Source organism: Sorex araneus, chromosome 3, assembly GCF_027595985.1.
Source record: "Sorex araneus isolate mSorAra2 chromosome 3, mSorAra2.pri, whole genome shotgun sequence".
Taxonomy (NCBI): Eukaryota; Metazoa; Chordata; class Mammalia; order Eulipotyphla; family Soricidae; genus Sorex; species Sorex araneus.
This window is the reverse complement of record NC_073304.1, coordinates 112208354-112224848: the sequence shown is the minus strand read 5'-3', so window position 1 is coordinate 112224848 and position 16495 is coordinate 112208354. Positions and strand designations below refer to the sequence as shown.

The following is a 16495-nucleotide window of genomic DNA, read 5'->3' as shown; positions in this document are numbered from 1 at the left end:
GCAGGTGGGGGACTCCTCAGGCACCTGTTCCCACGGCCTATGCCAGCTCAGATGAGTGGTTGGCCTGCCGGGGCCTTTGGTTTCCCCTCTGGCCCGAGCTGCACCCACACTCACGCTTCCTCTCTCCCCGGAAAGCATTCTATTTGGAAAAAGGGCAGCACGTGAGGGACAGGACAACACAGTAGAGGCCCCCAGACACCTCCACGCTCCCCAAGCCTGACTGAAAGCTGCCTTCAGGGTCCTACGCCCCGACCCGGACTCGGGGCCCAGCAGAACTGTACTGGTCACCCGTGGACCTCCCCGGCACTGTGCTCGAGTTGAAAGGTGTTTTACTCACAGACAGAGCAGGAGGAGTGGTTTGCTGTGACCACTCACACACCACGGTCTCCCGGGGAGGGACGAGAGGCAGCTAACGAGGAACCTGGAGGAACATGGGCTCCATGCAGTGAGTGAAAAGGCTTGGCAGAAAAACACAAATTTTGTAAGCGATGTACCTTCATGCACATACAGGCACATACGGTGTACGCACCCATGGTGCATGACGGGGTGAATCTCAGACCTAAAAAGATTTTACACCTTCATATTACTTATATGACCTTTCTTAGAAAATAAATTTGGGGGGGCAGCCATCTGGAGTTTGATCCCCAGCCCAGCATATGGTCCCCAGCATGGCTAAGAGTGACCCCTGTGCGCAGTCAAGTGTGGCCCCAAACCCACAACAGTTCTTTTGTATTTTTGTTGTAGTTTGAGGGCCGGGGTATGGCTCAGTTGCAGCGGAGCGGTTGTACGCGTGAGGCCCTGGGCTCTTTCTCTGGCACTGCAAACAAAACAGAACAAAAGCACCACAAAAATCTCATTTTGTGTTATGGACAGTTTTAGACTTCCAGGTGAGCTGTGCCGTTAACACAACCGTTACATAAATTACAGTGCCGTTAACACAGCATTCACATAAATCACGGTGCTGTTGGTGCAAGGAATGAGCCCATCAGCCCACCATCAGGAGCGTCAACGGGCGACCAGACGTCCTTCCTTTACTAGTGTCCCCCTCCAGCAGCCCACTTACACGGAACTTCCGTGTTTTCTCAGGCTTAGCTGGCTTATGTCACAGATTTTCCTTCTTTCCCATGACCTTGCAATTTGAGGGCTGTTTTTCGGGTGTTTCATAAAATGGCCCTTCAGTTGGCATTTGCCTCGTGCTGTTCTCCGGCGCCAACCAGCCCTACCCCGGCCCCGGAGTCCCGGAGCCGGCGCGAACCCGCCGTGTCCGCGGGAGGCGGCTGGGGCCGGCCGGGCGTCCGCGGGGAAACCCCCCCAGGTCCCAATCGCGCCGGCCCCACCCCCGGTTACAGACGCTGAGGGGCCCCCTCTCCGACGGGGCGGGCAGGCACCTGGGTTGGACGAGGGGTGCCACGCCCCAGCTGGCCCCTCGCGCTCGGGCGCCCGGGACAGCGGCGTCCCTCGGGGTGGGGGCGGGCACTGGCCTGAGGGCGGGCCGCGCGCGGGCCCCGCCCCTCGGCCCGGGGTGGCCCCGCCCCTCCTTTTGGCCCCGCCCCCGCCCGGCCCTCGATTGGCTCCGCCCGCAGCTCTTCCTCCAGCCCCGCCCGAGCGGCTGCGGCGCGGCGGGCGTCAGTGCGCGTGAGAGCTGGAGGCGAGCCCGCTGCTGTGCGCCCGGAGCTCCGCGGACCCCGTCGCTGCAGGTGAGTGGGGCCGCCCGCGGGTCCTGGAGGGGGCAGCTTCCCCGGGGCCTGGACCGCGGGGGCCCGGGACCCGGTCCAGGCCTGCGGGAGCGTTCGCCCGCGCCGGGCAGCGCAGAGCACCGCACCTGATTTATCAGGGACTGGCCAGGGGCCACCCAGGGGCCCAGTACACCTGCGTGTCCACCGCCCTGGCCGCTCCCTTCCGGTTTCTCAGCCTGGGGCTTGCGGAAGGGAACGGCTGCCGGACGTTTTCTCTTGCCTGCCTCAGCCCAGCCCTAGGAAGGCTGGATAAACGTTAGACGCGGGCTTGCAGGCTTAGAGGATGATTACTTCGCCGCCCTCCGAGGACTGGGAGAGGACAGTTTAATGAGCACCACCAGGCTGGGGCCTGACTTCAGTCCCTGGGACGCTGCCCCGCCTCCTCCCTCCCCCCCCCTCAGCACCGTAGGGTGTGGCCCTTATGCAAAATAAAACATAAGAAAAAAAAACGGAGGCAGAGGTTAGCAAACCGCCGGCTGCTGGGGCAGGGAGATCCCTGCCGGGACATTCCTGTCCCGCCCCTCTGGCCTTTCCCGTGGCCAGCCGTCTGCTTGCCTAGGGCCGTTTCAGCTCCTGCTCCTCTGGGGAGCCCGTTTGGGGTCAGCCCCTCCCCCAACACATAGCAGCCCGGGTGTTGTAGGGAGGGCCAGACCTCCCAGGGCTGGTCAGTTGCTCCCCTAACTGGCTCTCATGTTCCTTCATTCCTTCTTGCTCCAGTCAGTTGCTGGGGATTCCAGAGGGATTAGCTTGGCTCTTCCCGCAAGGCACTGTGTATGCTGGGAGGTGCCCCGGCTGGGCGGGCCTGGTGTTGCCGGCCCCTGCCCCTCCTCCCTCACTACGGGACCCTGGGTGTCTTCATCTTTGAAATGGAAGCAGTGATCATAGCGCCTGCCCACGGCCACTGAAAGGAGGAAATGATTAATAGGGTTAACTGCTGAGCTAAAGCACTCAGGTCTTGTGTACCTGGGAGGAAGGTGCCCAGACGGACCCAGGCCAGCAGCAGGGGCTAGTCTGTCCCTGGAAGCATCTCGATAATACTAGTAGCAGCAATAATGACTGTTGTGATCACTCTTGTCACGCTGACATGGAAGGCCATCTGTCCTTTTTTTTTTTTTTTCTTTTTGGATCACACCCGGAAATGCTCAGAGCTGACTTCTGGTTCTGCACTCAGAAATCACTCCTGGTGGTGCTTGGGGAACCATATGGAATGCTGGGATTCGAACCCGGGTCGGCCACGTGCAAGGCAAACGCCCTACCCACTGTACTATCGCTCCAGCCTTCTGTCCATCTGCCCTGTCTGTCTTGGCGGGTACTGTCCAGTCCTCCTGGAAAGCCTGTTCCCCTCCTTTTTTTTTGTTTTTTTCTTTTTTGGGGTCACACCTGGCTCTGCACTCAGGAATTACCCCTGGCAGTGCTCAGGGGACCATATGGGATGCTGGGGTCGGCTGCGTGCAAGGCAAACGCCCTACCCGCTGTGCTATCACTCCAGCCCCTCCCCTCCCATTTTTGTCCATTATCCCCCCGCTCCCCCGGCCCCCCCCAATTCCCATGTGGGGTCGAGGTGGGTGGTGGCAGTGAATTCTTACCCTGGCCTCCTCTCCTTGGGCGCTGCCCGCTTGGCCATGCAGCTCCGTGCAGCTACAGGAGTGGTGGGTCTTACTTCACCCTGTCCTTTGTCCCTGAGGGTGGGCCTTGTTGCTCCTGCTCTGTTCTTGGTGTCCCCAGAAGGGTCTCAAAACTCAGCAGATGTCAGTCGAGTGAAAGAGACTGGCCCAAGATCACCCGCTATGCAAGTATTGTGCCTTAGGGGACCCGGAAAATTGTATAGTGGGTGGGTGCTTGTCTCACGGTGGGTGCCCTGAGGGTCCCCCGAGCCCCGCCAGGACTGATCCCTGAGCTTTGACGGTTGTGGGTGTCCAACAAAAGCAAACCACTGCCCTCTGAAGGCCGATTTGGAGAGGCAAAATAGGCAGGAGGGAAAGTGGAGACGTGAAGCCAACCTGGGTGCAGACCGAGGAGCGGACAACTGTCTGGGCGAGGCCATGGTGCCGGGAGGCCAGGCACGGCGACGTAGTCACCGACAGGATGGACAGTAGGTGTCGTGAGAGCTGAGCCCGCAGCCGTGGGCCTGGGGCCTTCGGACATCAGAGAAGAGCAGAGCAGAAGAAGCCCACAGTGTGGGTGGTGGGGACTGGCCCCTGAGGGGCCTTTCATGGTGCACCTGCTTTCCTCTGCGGCTGCCCCCCCCCCAGTCCCCTTGGGCACTCGGCCTCACCCTTCATGGGCTCCTCACCATCACAGCCAAACTAACAGCCGTTCCTCTTCTGCGTCCTTGTCCCAACCCCGAGAACAACAGACATTCAGAGGACACGAGGGAGGAAAGTACTGCACTTTTTACTTTTAAAATTAATTAATTTGGGGGGCTGGAGTGATAGCATAGCAGGTAGGGCGTTTGCCTTGCATGCAGTCGACCTGGGTTCGATTCCCAGCATCCCATATGGTCCCCCGAGCACCACCAGGAATAATTCCTGAGTGCAGAGCCAAGAGTAATCCCTGAGCATAGCCGGGTGTGACCCAAAAAAGGGAAAAAAAATGGGGGTTGGGGGAGGTTTACTGTGGTTCTTGGTGGTGGAATATGTGCACTGGTGAAGGGATGGGTATTCGAGCATTGTACAACTGAGACTTAAGCCTGAAAGCTTTGTAACTTCCCACATGGTGATTCAATTAAAAATTTTTTAAAAAAATTAAATAAAATACATATTAAATTTTAAAAAATAATTAATTTGGTTCTGTGTTGCAATGAGTGGTGCTCAGAGCTCACACTTGGCTCTTCACTCAGGGGTCACTCCTGACGGGCTCGGGGGACCCTATAGGGTGCCGGGGACCGAAGGAGCTATTGAAATTCATGGGTGCTCTCTAAGCAGTGGGGTGGGTGGCACTGCTGACGGGTGGGAATGTTACTTGGGCCCCTGGGAACCTTGGCGACACTGGGCAGGACGGGGACCTGGGGAGGGAAAGGCATGTGGTGAGAGCAGGGCCTGCAGCATCCCCCTAGAAGGTCACTGCTATTCTTAGTGGGTGACCAGGCATGTTTTTGTGACTCAGCACGAGCTAGCCGCCCATGCCCCAAACAGTGCCGGCCACCCCATCCCCACCCAAACTGGCCTGTGGATCCCAGACAGCCTGGGACATCAGCGTGAGGGGACTTGGGGAGTCTGGCCACAGTGCTGGGGATATTTCTGCCTAGGCCACTGGGCCTCAGTACTCAGCTCTCAGTATTGAGCTCTAAGCACTACAGCGGAGTGTGTGGTCAGCTTGGCCAAGTGGCCCCTAGCTGTGGGCCTGGGGGCTGAAGCGATAGCAGAGCGGAGAGGGCATTTGCCTTGCACGCGGCCGACCCTGGTTTGATTCCCTGCATCCCATATGGTCCCCCGAGCACTGCCAGGGGTGATTCCTGAGTGCAGAGCCAGGAGTAACCCCTGTGCATCGCCAGGTGTGACCCAAAAAGAAAAAAAAAGCTGTGGGTCTATTGGTGGGAGGACGGAGAGAAGCTGCTGGTGGGAGGGGCAGGGAGCTGAGTCGTGTCCCAGCACATTCCCCCCCCCACTCCGTCACAGGCTGCTGCTGCGACCCCTCGGGGTGTTCTGCAGCAGCACTGCTTTGCTGGCTGCCCCACCTTCCCTGCAGTGGGTGCCTGGTGGTATGGTTGGCTGACTCCTGACTGCCGTGAAGGGCCAGTTCTTAGCTGCTGCACTCTCCCTCCAGCCCAGACTCCAGCTTCGTAAAATGAAGGGGGGGGATCATAGGGGGTGTCTTAAAAAAAAAAAACAAAATGGCCACAATGAAAGGTTTCTGAACAAGCGTCCACCAAAAATCAGTTCAGAGTTCGAGGTGGTGCTCCCTCAGGCTGCATCCCCAGACCCAGAGTTGCGGTGGGAAAGTCTAAGAAAGCCGGGCGTAGAGCACTGCCGGGACCCTGACCAGCATGCCACTGGGTGTTCTTATTTCCAAGGAGGAGCTGGCATATTTATCATACTTTTCCCGCCTGGGGGGAAAGCCTGTGCTTTCTCTGGACTAGATGACTATGAGGAGATTAGGGAATTTATTCCCAGAATGTTTTTGTATTCTACTTTTGTTTTCTATTTGTTGGTTATTCATTTGCATGTTTTCTCATTTGTTTTGGAGGGAGCCACAGCCGGCAGTGCTCAGGGCTGACTCCTGGCTTTGTGCTCAGGGATCACTCCTGGTGTGCTGGGGGGACCCTGTGGGGTGCTCGGCATGGAACCTGGGCCAGCTGCCCCTGCACTATAATTTTTGAAGTCAGGTTCTACTCATATTTGTCGTCAGTTTAGAACTTGGCTTTCGTATTTGGTGTTCCTCGAGCTTATCTTTGTGGGCTGTACTTTGCACTGTGCTGCCTTCGGCCTTACAACACATATTATCTACATTGGGAGAATATATCACGAAGGATCTCGGAGAACCTTGTCTTCTTTCTGGCCCTAAACTGAACAGATAAACATTTTATAGACAGGGTAAACGCCAAGGTCCGGCTCCTCTGCTGCTCTAAGGGTCAAACAATCAAGTGATGGGATGCAAGGGTTGGTGGGTTCAGGCCCCCATAGCCCCCTTGCCTGTCTTAGGGGAAGACAGGGTATGGAAACGTTCTCTACATTCCGAGCAGACCAGATTATTTCTGACTGCAGAATTAAATCATCCCTTCAGGGCAGTGTCTGGGGTCAGAGGAGGGCCTCCTCCTATTTGGGCTTCCTCCCTGAGCCCACAGCAAAGTCGGACAGAGTACAGGCTGGGTATGAGGGTGCAACCTGCACTTTGCTGTGCTTTTGAGTTTATTATCAGCCTTGCACATGGCCAACCCGGGTTCAATTCCTCTGTCCCTCTCGGAGAGCCCGGCAAGCTACTGAGAATATCCCGCCTGCATGGCAGAGCCTAACAAGCTCCCTGTGGCGTATTTGTTATGCCAAAAACAGTAACAAGTCTCAAGGGGCTGGAGTGATAGCACAGCGGGTAGGGTGTTTGCCTTGCATGCAGCCGACCCAGGTTCAATTCCCAGCATCCCATATGGTTCCCTGAGCACCACCAGGGATAATTCCTGAGTGCAGAGCCAAGAGTAAACCCTGTGCATCACCAGGTGTGACCCAAAAAGCAAAAAAAAAAAAAAAAAAAAAAAAAAAAGTAACAAGTCTCACAATGGAGATGTTACTGGTGCTCGCTTGAGCAACTCGAACAACAGGAGGACAGTACTACAGTGCTACTTTTAATTTTTTAATTTTGAGGTTACATCCAACAGTGCTCAGGGGCTCCTCATGGCTCAGTGCTGAGGAGGTGGGGTCACTCCCAGGAGTGTTCATCAGGTGCCCGGGATGGAACCAGGGCTGCCAGCATGCGAAGTATGTGCTACAGCTTGTTCAGCTCTTGCTCACCATGTGCTTGTGAGGTTTTGGTTTTGTTTCGGGGTCATATATATATGTCTTGCGGTGCTCAGGTTTTAATCCTGAGGTGTGGCTCTGTGCTAAGTTGACCCCCTAGCAGTGCTCAGTGCGACGAGTGTGGGGCTGGAGATTCAAACCCAAGTTATGGCCGCAGCAGCCCCCTCCCCTGCACACAAGGCAGATGCCCTCCCTCCTGTGTCCCCCCCTCTCTCTCCGGGGACTACGCTTATGTTCTTCGTTACATAAGATCTTGCAGGGACTGGAATGACTTTAGCCTTGTTGGACTGTGAAATCCCAGTGAGTAATTTTCCGAGTTCTGCGTTTCCAGATAAAAACAAACGGCTGGAAAGTGGAGAAAACCTGAGGGTGGGTCATTACACAGACCTCGCCTCATGCAGTGTTAGTACTTGTGTTTTCTTTGCAAAAAAAAAAATACTGTCTCTCCTTTGCACTTACCTATGTGACCTTTTTATTTCACTTTCAACCTACTGTTTCATTTACTTGAAAGTGTTTCTCTGGTAACCAGCGCGTGACTGGGCGGAGCTGCGGGAGAGCAGCAGGAAGCTGTTCCTCTTTCTCTCTGGGTCATGCCCAACAAACAGTGCTCGGGGCCTAGTCCTGGCTGTGTGCTCAGGGGTCACTCCTGGCTGGCTCAGGGGACCATATGCCGTGCCAGGGATTGAGTGTGGGTCGGCCGCGTGCCAGGCCGGTGCCCTCCCGCCGCGGTCTCCCGGGGTGGGAGGGCATGCTGGTGCACTCTGCAACTCTGCAACTCACTCTCCTCGACTCTCTCCTGCAGGCAGCGAGGGCGCGGAGGTCCCTGCTGGGGGCAGAGCCTCTCAGGTGCCTCAGCTCTGGCCGCCGCCTTCCCCGGGCACACAGCCCTGTGGAGGCTGCAGGGCTGTTTTCTCTCTCCCGCCAGGTTTCCCTCCTGGGTTGATTTCCCAGGTTGATTCCGCAGGTGGGGAGGGGAGTGCCTGAGGTGGAGACAAGATTCTGGGCCTCTCGGGCTCGGGGGCGCCTGTGACAGGCAGGAGCGTCTTCAGACAGAAATTCAGCTCCTCGGTGTGGCCGGTGTCCAGCTGCTTGGGGGACCCCATGTGGTGCCCAGTCTGCCGCATGCAGGACGAGCACCCCACCCTCTGCACGGTGACGGGCCCAGGGATGTCACGGGCAGCCACACCAGGGCTCGCCCTCACACCTGTGCCCCCAGCCAGCAGGAGGGCCTGCAGAGGGTCTGCTGCCCGCCAGCTCGGGCTGCCCAGGGAGAGCCTCTCCCTGAGGCCTCCTCCCTCAGATTCTTGGCGCCTGGTGAGGGCCTGGGCAGAGCCGCGGCCCCAGAGGCCGCTGGAGTGAAGAGGTGTCACCCCGGGTGTGGAAGAGATGAATCAGGCTCCTGTGACCCACCAGTGTGGGGCTGAAGAGAACCTGGCTGTGCCCTGCCCTGCCCTGTGTGGCTGACCAAGAGGGCCTCTGCCAGGCCCCACAAAGGCCCAGGAAGTGACCCCCGCCTCTGGTGCCTCTTGATGTGGTACCGCTTGTCAAGTAAGCCCTGAGCACCGCTGGGTGTGACTCAGAAAAAAAAAGCCATGTTTGGGTAGGGTGTTTCCTGCCATGAGCACTCCATCCCGGGGTGCCGCGCCCGTCCCCTAGAGACCCGGGACTCCTAGGGCTCCTTACAAGAGAAACAGACCCACTCAGGTCACTGTCTGTCTGTCTGTCTACCTCACTCCCTTTAATTTTTCCTTTTGGGACACATGTGGCAGTGCTCAAGGCCTCCTCCTGGCTGTGCCCCGAGGCCCTCCTGCCGTCCCAGGAAGGAGCCCGTCAGCATCAGGGCAGCGCCCGCCCCACCGTACTCGCCCTCCGGCCCTGGAGCTCTGCTGTCTTCATCTGTATTTTTTTTTTTTATGGAGCCTGCATGGCAGAGCCTGGCAAGCTACCGGTGCGTATTGGATATGCCAAAAACAGTAACAGTAAGTATCTCAATGAGAGACGTTACTGGTGCCTGCTCAAACAAATCGATGAGCAACGGGATGACAGTGACAGTGACAGTTATAATGTAGTAATACTGCTATTTATTCAGCCATGGATTAAGCTGATTGAATTGGGCATAAACTCCACATTATTTTTTTTTAATTCAGAATGTTAATTTTATTATTATTCTTCCCCCCCCTTTTTATTGCCTCACCGTGAGATACAGTTACAAAGCTTTCGTATTTGAGCTTTGGTCATACAACCATCAAACACCCATCACTTTCCTCCACCAAAATTCCCAGTATTTCCCCCACCCCTGACCCCCTCTTCGTCTGTTCCTGAGGAAGTGTGTCAGGCCCCGGGTGCCTCCCAGAGCCAGATTGGAGCTAAGGGGCCCTCAGCATCAGGCCCTTCACCCCAATTCCTTCATTCCCATGCCTCCCTTCTGTAGGTCCAGGAGACCCAGGGCTGGGCACGGGGGTGAGGGCAGCAGTGAATTAGTTTCTTTTAAAAAGAAGTACTGTTGTGTCTCTTATCTTCTTCAGCCAGACCCCTAAAGTGATGCCCCCCAGGGCTGTTGTCCTTCTTCCCGCTGCCCTTGCAATTCCCTGGCCTTGTCCTGCTTCCTGGTCAGTAAACTCTTAGCTTGGGGGCAGGAGCCCCGTCACGAGCACTTCCTTCCCTTCTCTGGTGTGGAGGTGCAGAGGGCGGGGCTCTGAGTCACCCGGGGCTGAGGAACCCCGTGTTCCAGCTCCCTGGTCCTGCCCACTGGGTGTGACTGTCCTGCTGGGCCTGGTGCTCACAGCCGACCTCTGTCCTCCCTAGTGCCATGCCGTTTGGGTGTGAGCCGACCTCTGTCCTCCCTAGTGCCATGCCGTTTGGGTGTGTCCTGCCCCAGTCTCGGTGACTCCGAGTAGAGTTCCCAGCTCTGCCAGCAGAAGCCAGCCTCTGGGCCTGCCTTTCTCCCTGGATGTTGGCGGCAGTCTTGGTTTATTGCTTCCTTTGTCACGGGCATTGGCTTCGTGTCAGGGGTCCTTTGTGAGCTCACTGTCAGCAGAGTCCCTTCCAGGCTAACACCATGGAAGGATCTGGAAGCAGGGAAGCAATGGCCACGGCATATGTTTGCTTCCTCCTGCAGCTACAACTGCATATACCTTTTGGATAGAAAATATAACACCGTTACCATCTAGGGTGGCTTGAGTTGCACAGTTCTGTGGGTCCATGCTTGCACATCTTGGCACACCCTTCCTTCCGCCCTCCCGAAGGGGGCCAGGACTCCCCAAGCGGACAGCAGCAGTCAGTAGCCCCGGGCCGCATCTGCAGCCCCTGGCGGCCCTGATTCTGCTTTGTGCCTCCCTGACTGGTGACTCCAAGGCAGACACACCTCAGAGGCTTCATGGACACGGCGAGTCTGGCTCCTCGGTGCTGGAGTCTCGGTGCTGGGTGTGTGCCCGACAGAGCCCTCACTCCGCCCCCTCTCCTATCTCAAGGTTGGCAGCCTGAGTCACACGCGCAGAGCCCCTTTGTCACGTAAGGGCACAGCCCTACGGTTGGGGACTGTTTCAGATTGTACAAGGGTTTCACCCCAGGTCACTCGGTGGACGCATTGTTTAGTCAGCTCTCTTGCGTAAGTCATCCCGAGGGTCTGCGTCCTGTCCTGCTCACGCCTCCCCCCAGGTGTCCTAATACAGACCAGTTCTCAGTGTCTGTTCCCTTTTGGCATTTGTTCTTTCTCACTGTGTTTCTCTGTGGCCCACCTGCGGGAGGCCACTCTGTGTCCTCTCCCTCTCCTTCCGACTCCCCCCCACCCGGCATGAGACCCCCAGACCTGCCCACGAGGCAGCGAATCCCAGGATCTCGTTCTCTTGGCCGCGTGGTATTCCACTGTGCACACAGAATCCTTTGTGCAGAGGTCAAGCCACACGCCCGAGGTCTCACAGTGCTCGCCCTGGTGTCGTAATCCTCGAGTCCAGACCCAGGCCTTCTCTGACTGCGCGCGCCAGAAGGGCCCCAGGACTGTCCCAGGGTGTCTGTGGCCGTTGGGACAGGGTGCAGAGGCGGGAGGAGAGCTGCGGGAGTGAGAGGTGCGGAGGGCGCGCGGGCGGCTGAGCCGTGCAGAGGGGCAGCGGCCGGGGTGGATGGGTTCCTGGCATGGTGCTCGGGCTGGTCCTTGCAGCCGCAGAGAGAGCAGAGCAGGAGGTGTCGGGGCTCTGAGCGTTTCCGGGCCGCCTGCTTTGTCTTGGGAGGAACCTTCAACCAGGTGCCGCTTGCTGCTTGCTGTTGGCGGCAGCCCCCTGAGAAGTGCTGAAAGCTTGTTCCTGGCCACAGCAGGGAGACTTGGAGAGATTTCCTGTGTCCCACTGTGAGCGGAGCCCTGGGCCTCCCCAGTGGGAATCCAGGGGACTCCAGGGGCACAGCCTGGACTGCAGCCTGTGCTGGGGGGGCCTGGCGGAGCCTCTGGTGCCTGTGCATGCGTGTCACCCCAAACATGGAAGTGGGACCCCTCGCCCCTCTGGGCCTAGAGGGCAGGGGGTTGGGGGGGGAGGGGCGGTAGTCTGGGTCTCCTCTCCCCTACCCCTACAGAAAGCACTTGTCTGGCCGCTGAGGGGCAAGGCCTGGCCAGCCGGTGGGCTGGGGAGGGCCCCTCCCCGGAGACTGCCAGAGCGTCCCTCTGCTCATGGGTGATGCTCCCCCTCAGGGTGGGCAGGCAGCGTTTGGCTTGTTTGTTTTGGGCCACATTCGGTGGTGCTCAGGGCTGACTCTGGCTCTGTGCTCAGGAATCACTCCTGGCAGTGCTTGGGGAACCACAGGGGAGGCCAGGAATCCGACCTGGCTGCAAGACAAACGCCCTCCCCACTGTACTGCTGCTCCGACCTCACAGGCAGCAGTTTTAACGTTTGGCGGCACCTGGTTTCTCTGCCACCCTCTGGCTGGGTGCAGTGAAATCTGAGCGACTCCAGAGCACTGAGCTGTTTGGGTCGCTCGATCCTTTCTGCTGCTTCAGGAGAGGAGAGGGCGCCAGCCAAGGCCAGTGGGGATGGCGCCTGTGTTTGGGGGCGGGGCGGCTCTCTGGGAGTGTCTGGATACCAGGGGCCACTCCCGAGGTACTCAGCCCAGCACTCTGTGGCTTTGAGTGGCCAGAGCTTGGGTCCTGAGAAGTGGTGGTACTGGGGGCCACAGCCGCGCTGGGTGATGCTGGGGACAGGCCCACTGCAGGCCTCAGAGCTCTCCTGGCTGGTGACTTGGTGGCAGTGGGTGGGAGAAGGAAGGAGGCCGTTTACAACAGGCATGCACAGCCATGCCACCCGAGGAGGGCTTGGAGGACACGCTGCTGCCCAGTGCCCATGTTGCGCTGGGCCAGGTGCTGGGCTGGGGCGCCCTGCGGGGAGCCTCATTCTGCCTCTGCGAGCACGGGGGTGCCGTCCCTGCTCATGCGCACGCAGATGCGACTGTGGATTTCCATACAGTTAGAGGTGCCAGTTGGGGAAGAGGTTGGCCAAGCAGAGGCCAGCCCCAGACCGCCATGCATTTTTTATTTGAGCTGTGTTTATAAAGTATGCAGTTAATTGGGTGTCGGGTAACGGATTCATAGGCCGCTGCCTCCACAAGACCAGTGTTCTAGAAAACTGCCTTCACAGTTGGAGCATCACCATTGCTCATAGTTCGGCAACCACAGTGCTTGGAACCACACGGTAATCTGGTGGGGGCCCTGGTTGACCGGCGCCTTCAAGGGAGAAGGGCTCCTTTTTTTTTTTTTTTTTTTTTTTTTGCTTTTTGGGTCACACCCAGCGATGCTCAGGGGTTACTCCTGGCTCTGCACTCAGGAATTACTCCTGGCGGTGCTTGGGGGACCATATGGGATGCCGGGGATCGAACCCGGGTCGGCCGCATGCAAGGCAAACGCCCTACCCGCTGTGCTATCGCTCCGGCCCCCTAGAAGGGCTCCTTTTAACGTTCCAGCTGACTCCAGGTGCTCTGCTAGCATGGACCTTGAATTTCAACACATTGTTTTATTTTATTTGGGGTCCTGCCTGGCTGTGCTTAGGACTGACTTCTGGTTCTGCACTTGGGGATCCCTCCTGGCAGGGCTCGGGGTACGGGGTAGCAAACATGAGAGGCGCTGGGGATCGAACCTGGGTAGGTCCCAGACAAGGTGAGCACCCTCCCTGCCCAAGGAAACAAGGTCATTGTCACATGATTGTCCAGCGGCCTTTGAGGAGCCTGTGAGTCTCGGCTCGGGGTGGCCTCTTGTGGAGATGGTCAGGCCCCGGGGAGCAGGAGCTCTGCAGGCGGGGCCTGGCCCCTGTCTCGAGACCTTCAAACCAGGCCCCTCCATAAATTCTCTCTTGCCTTGAGCCCAGTTTCAACTCTGCTCTGGATCGTGGCCTCCACGTTCCAGTCCAGTGACCTGGGCAGGAAGGTCCAGGGCTCCTGGGTGGAATGCGGAGGCTGGGGACTGGCTCCCTCTTCATCTCCCCGAATCGCACCAGGAAGTGCCACAGGCAGGAATGTGGATGGGTGGGTATGGGCCTGCCTGAGTGAGCCAGTGTGTGGACAAGAAACATGGCTAGCTTTAAATGAACTCTTGTTCCATTTTTGTTTTTGTGCTCAGGGCTCACTCCTGGTGGGCTTGGAGCATCGAAGCTGGGTTGTGTGCAAAGGCGGCACCTTTCCCACTGTGCGATCACCTGAGGGCCTCCCAGTACTTTTCTAAGAATATACATAAACCACATGCACACACGTGTGCACTTTTTTGTTTAAAGTCACAGCTCAGTGTTGCCCTTTGGGTGGGGTTAGAGGAGAGAAGAACTTTGGTTTTCTAATTGACTCATTATGTTCATTGTTTTCTGAAGGTATACTTAAATTCTCTTTTCTTTTTGGTTTTTGGGCCACACCCCTCAGTGCTCAGGGCTCACTCCTGGCTCTCATTCAGGAATCACTCCTGGTGGACTCGGGCCATATGGAATGCCAGCGATCAAACCCAGGTCTGCCACATGCAAGGCAAACACCTTCCCCATTGTACTATCTCTCTGGCCCCTTTTTATTTTTAAAGGGAGGGTGAAGGGTTCAGGACCACACTCAGCTGCTGGGGCTTATTCTGTACACAGGTGCTTGAGGGACCACATGCAGGGCTGGCATTCCAACCTGCCTTGACCACCTGCAAGGCAAGTACTAGCTCTATGGCCCCTATTTTTTTATTTTTCAGTGTAACTGATTCTTAGAATAATTCGGGGTCACATCAAAAGTGAGTGGCCATTCTAGAACTCAGCGAAAATCTGCAGGTACAGGTGATGGTGGCGGCAAACGCCAGGCCTCATGGGACAGGGGAGGACTCAGCCTTTCTTCCCCCTGCCCTGATGGGACTCTGAGATGACCCCTACACACGACCACTGTCTACTTAAGCTCCCACATGGCCATGATCCAGAGACACACAAATGAATCTTGGACCGAGCAACTTGCTGCAGCAATCTCTCCAGACCCTAATTATTAAAATTTTAGAATTCCTAGAGCACACGTGGCCGCTCTTGCAGCTGCGCAACATTATATTGTATCCATAACAAGCAATACAAAACACATTGTCTAGCATTGCCTTTCTGGCAGGTGTGAGTGGTGGTGGGACTGGTCTCGAAATATTGAAGGTAACCAAAGCAGAGAAAGAGAGTATTGTGCAAATTGTCTGCCACACAGGCAGGGGGAGGTGTGGAATGGGTGGAGGGCGGGGGGAATACTGGGGATTTTGGTGTTGGAAAACGTGCACTGGTGAAGGGATGGGTGTTTGATGATTGTATGATCGAAGCTCAAACATGACAGCCTTGCTACTGTACCTCAGGGTGAGTCAATAAAGCGGGGGAGTGAGTGGCCAGTGCAGATTGTCCGTGTGCTCTGCGCCCCTCCCAGCCCAGCCTGCTCAGCTGTTGCCTCTCCACTGACAGAAGCCCCTCAGGGAGCTTTTGTGCCAGCCTGCCAGTGCCTTCACAGGTTTGGGTCATCTGAAAGGGCTTCAGGGCCAAAGCGGTAGTGCAGCAGGTGGGTGTTTGCCTTGCATGCAGACGACCCAGGTTCCATCCCTGGCATCTCATATGGTCCCTGGGCCTTCCAGGAGTGACTCCTGAGTGCAGAGCCAGGAGTAAGTCCTGAACATTACCAGTTGTGGTCCCCCACCCCTGAAATAAAGCAAGCAAAAACAAACCAAACAGACTCCTAGAAGAGCTTCCCTCTGATCTTCCGATAACTTCCTGCAGTCCCCTTCACCCCGCCCCCTCCTGCAGTCCCCTTCACCCCGCCCCCTCCTGCAGTCCCCTTCACCCCGCCCCCTGGCCGTTCCCACAGCTCACGTGGCCTCTTGGCTCTGGCTTCCACATGGCAGCGGCATCTGCAGTGCCTCCACGCCCTGCCTGTGCTGAGGGCGGGCTCCTCCCCTCCTCTCATGGAGTAACACCCCAGGTTTGGTTTATTTACCCATTCATCCACAGAAATGCTAGGGACGCATTTGGCAGCTATGAATACAATTGTATGCACCCCTGTTGAGTGCATGTTTGCGTGGTTATATGTGTTTGGTTCCTTCAGCTGGTATCTGCATCATGCAAACAAGTCTGTTACGTTTGATAAGTAATTGCCAGGTTGGGCTTGGGGTGATAGTTCAGTGGGAGGGCGCTTGCCTTTCTGGTGGCCTATCCAGATTCAATCCCTGGCACCCCATGTGGTCACCAAGCCCCGTCAGAAGTGATCCTTGAGTGCAGAGCAGGAGTAAAAGTCCTGAATATTGCATAGTGTGCTCTTAAAAGGAAGGAAAGAGAGGGAGGGAGGAAGAGGGAGAGGAAGGGAGGGAGGGAGAGAGGCTTGGCCAGCTGTCTGCCACAGGGCCTGTACCGTTTTGCATTTCTACCCACATGACAGAGTCTGTGCTGCAGCCGTGGCCGCTGTCTCTGTTGTGGACTTTGTCCGTATATTAATTCAGTATATTATTTTAATTTGCAGTTCCATGGTAGTGTTTGATGTGGAGAATCTTTTCATGCGCTGATCTGCTATCTGCATATCTTTGTTTATTTTGGGGCACACCTGGTGGTGCTGTGGGGAGGGTGTCGCAGTTGGGGGTACTTTGAGGACCATATGGTACGGGAGGTTCAAGCCCAGGGCTTTTACTAGCAAAGCTTGCGTCGGGTAGGGTGGGGGACACAGCTGACAGTGTTCTTAGGGGTTACTCCTGGCCACACAGGAGGGAAGGGAAAAGAAAGGGAATCAAATTGGCAAGGAAGTTGAACCTCCACTATTTGCTGATGACTTGGTATTATACATAAAAAACACTGGACTTACACACACACACACACACAC

General features: G+C 56.8%; 1 protein-coding gene across 1 annotated transcript in view; it reads left to right on the top strand.

Moving 5' to 3' along the window:
- Positions 1-1615: 1615 nt before the first annotated feature.
- Positions 1616-16495, top strand: part of ANXA11 (annexin A11) — a 28436-nt gene continuing 13556 nt past the window's right edge. Inside the window, exon 1 of the mRNA XM_004615443.2 lies at positions 1616-1697. The gene's annotated coding sequence lies outside the window, so the exon portion shown is untranslated. The remainder of the gene's footprint in view (positions 1698-16495) is intronic.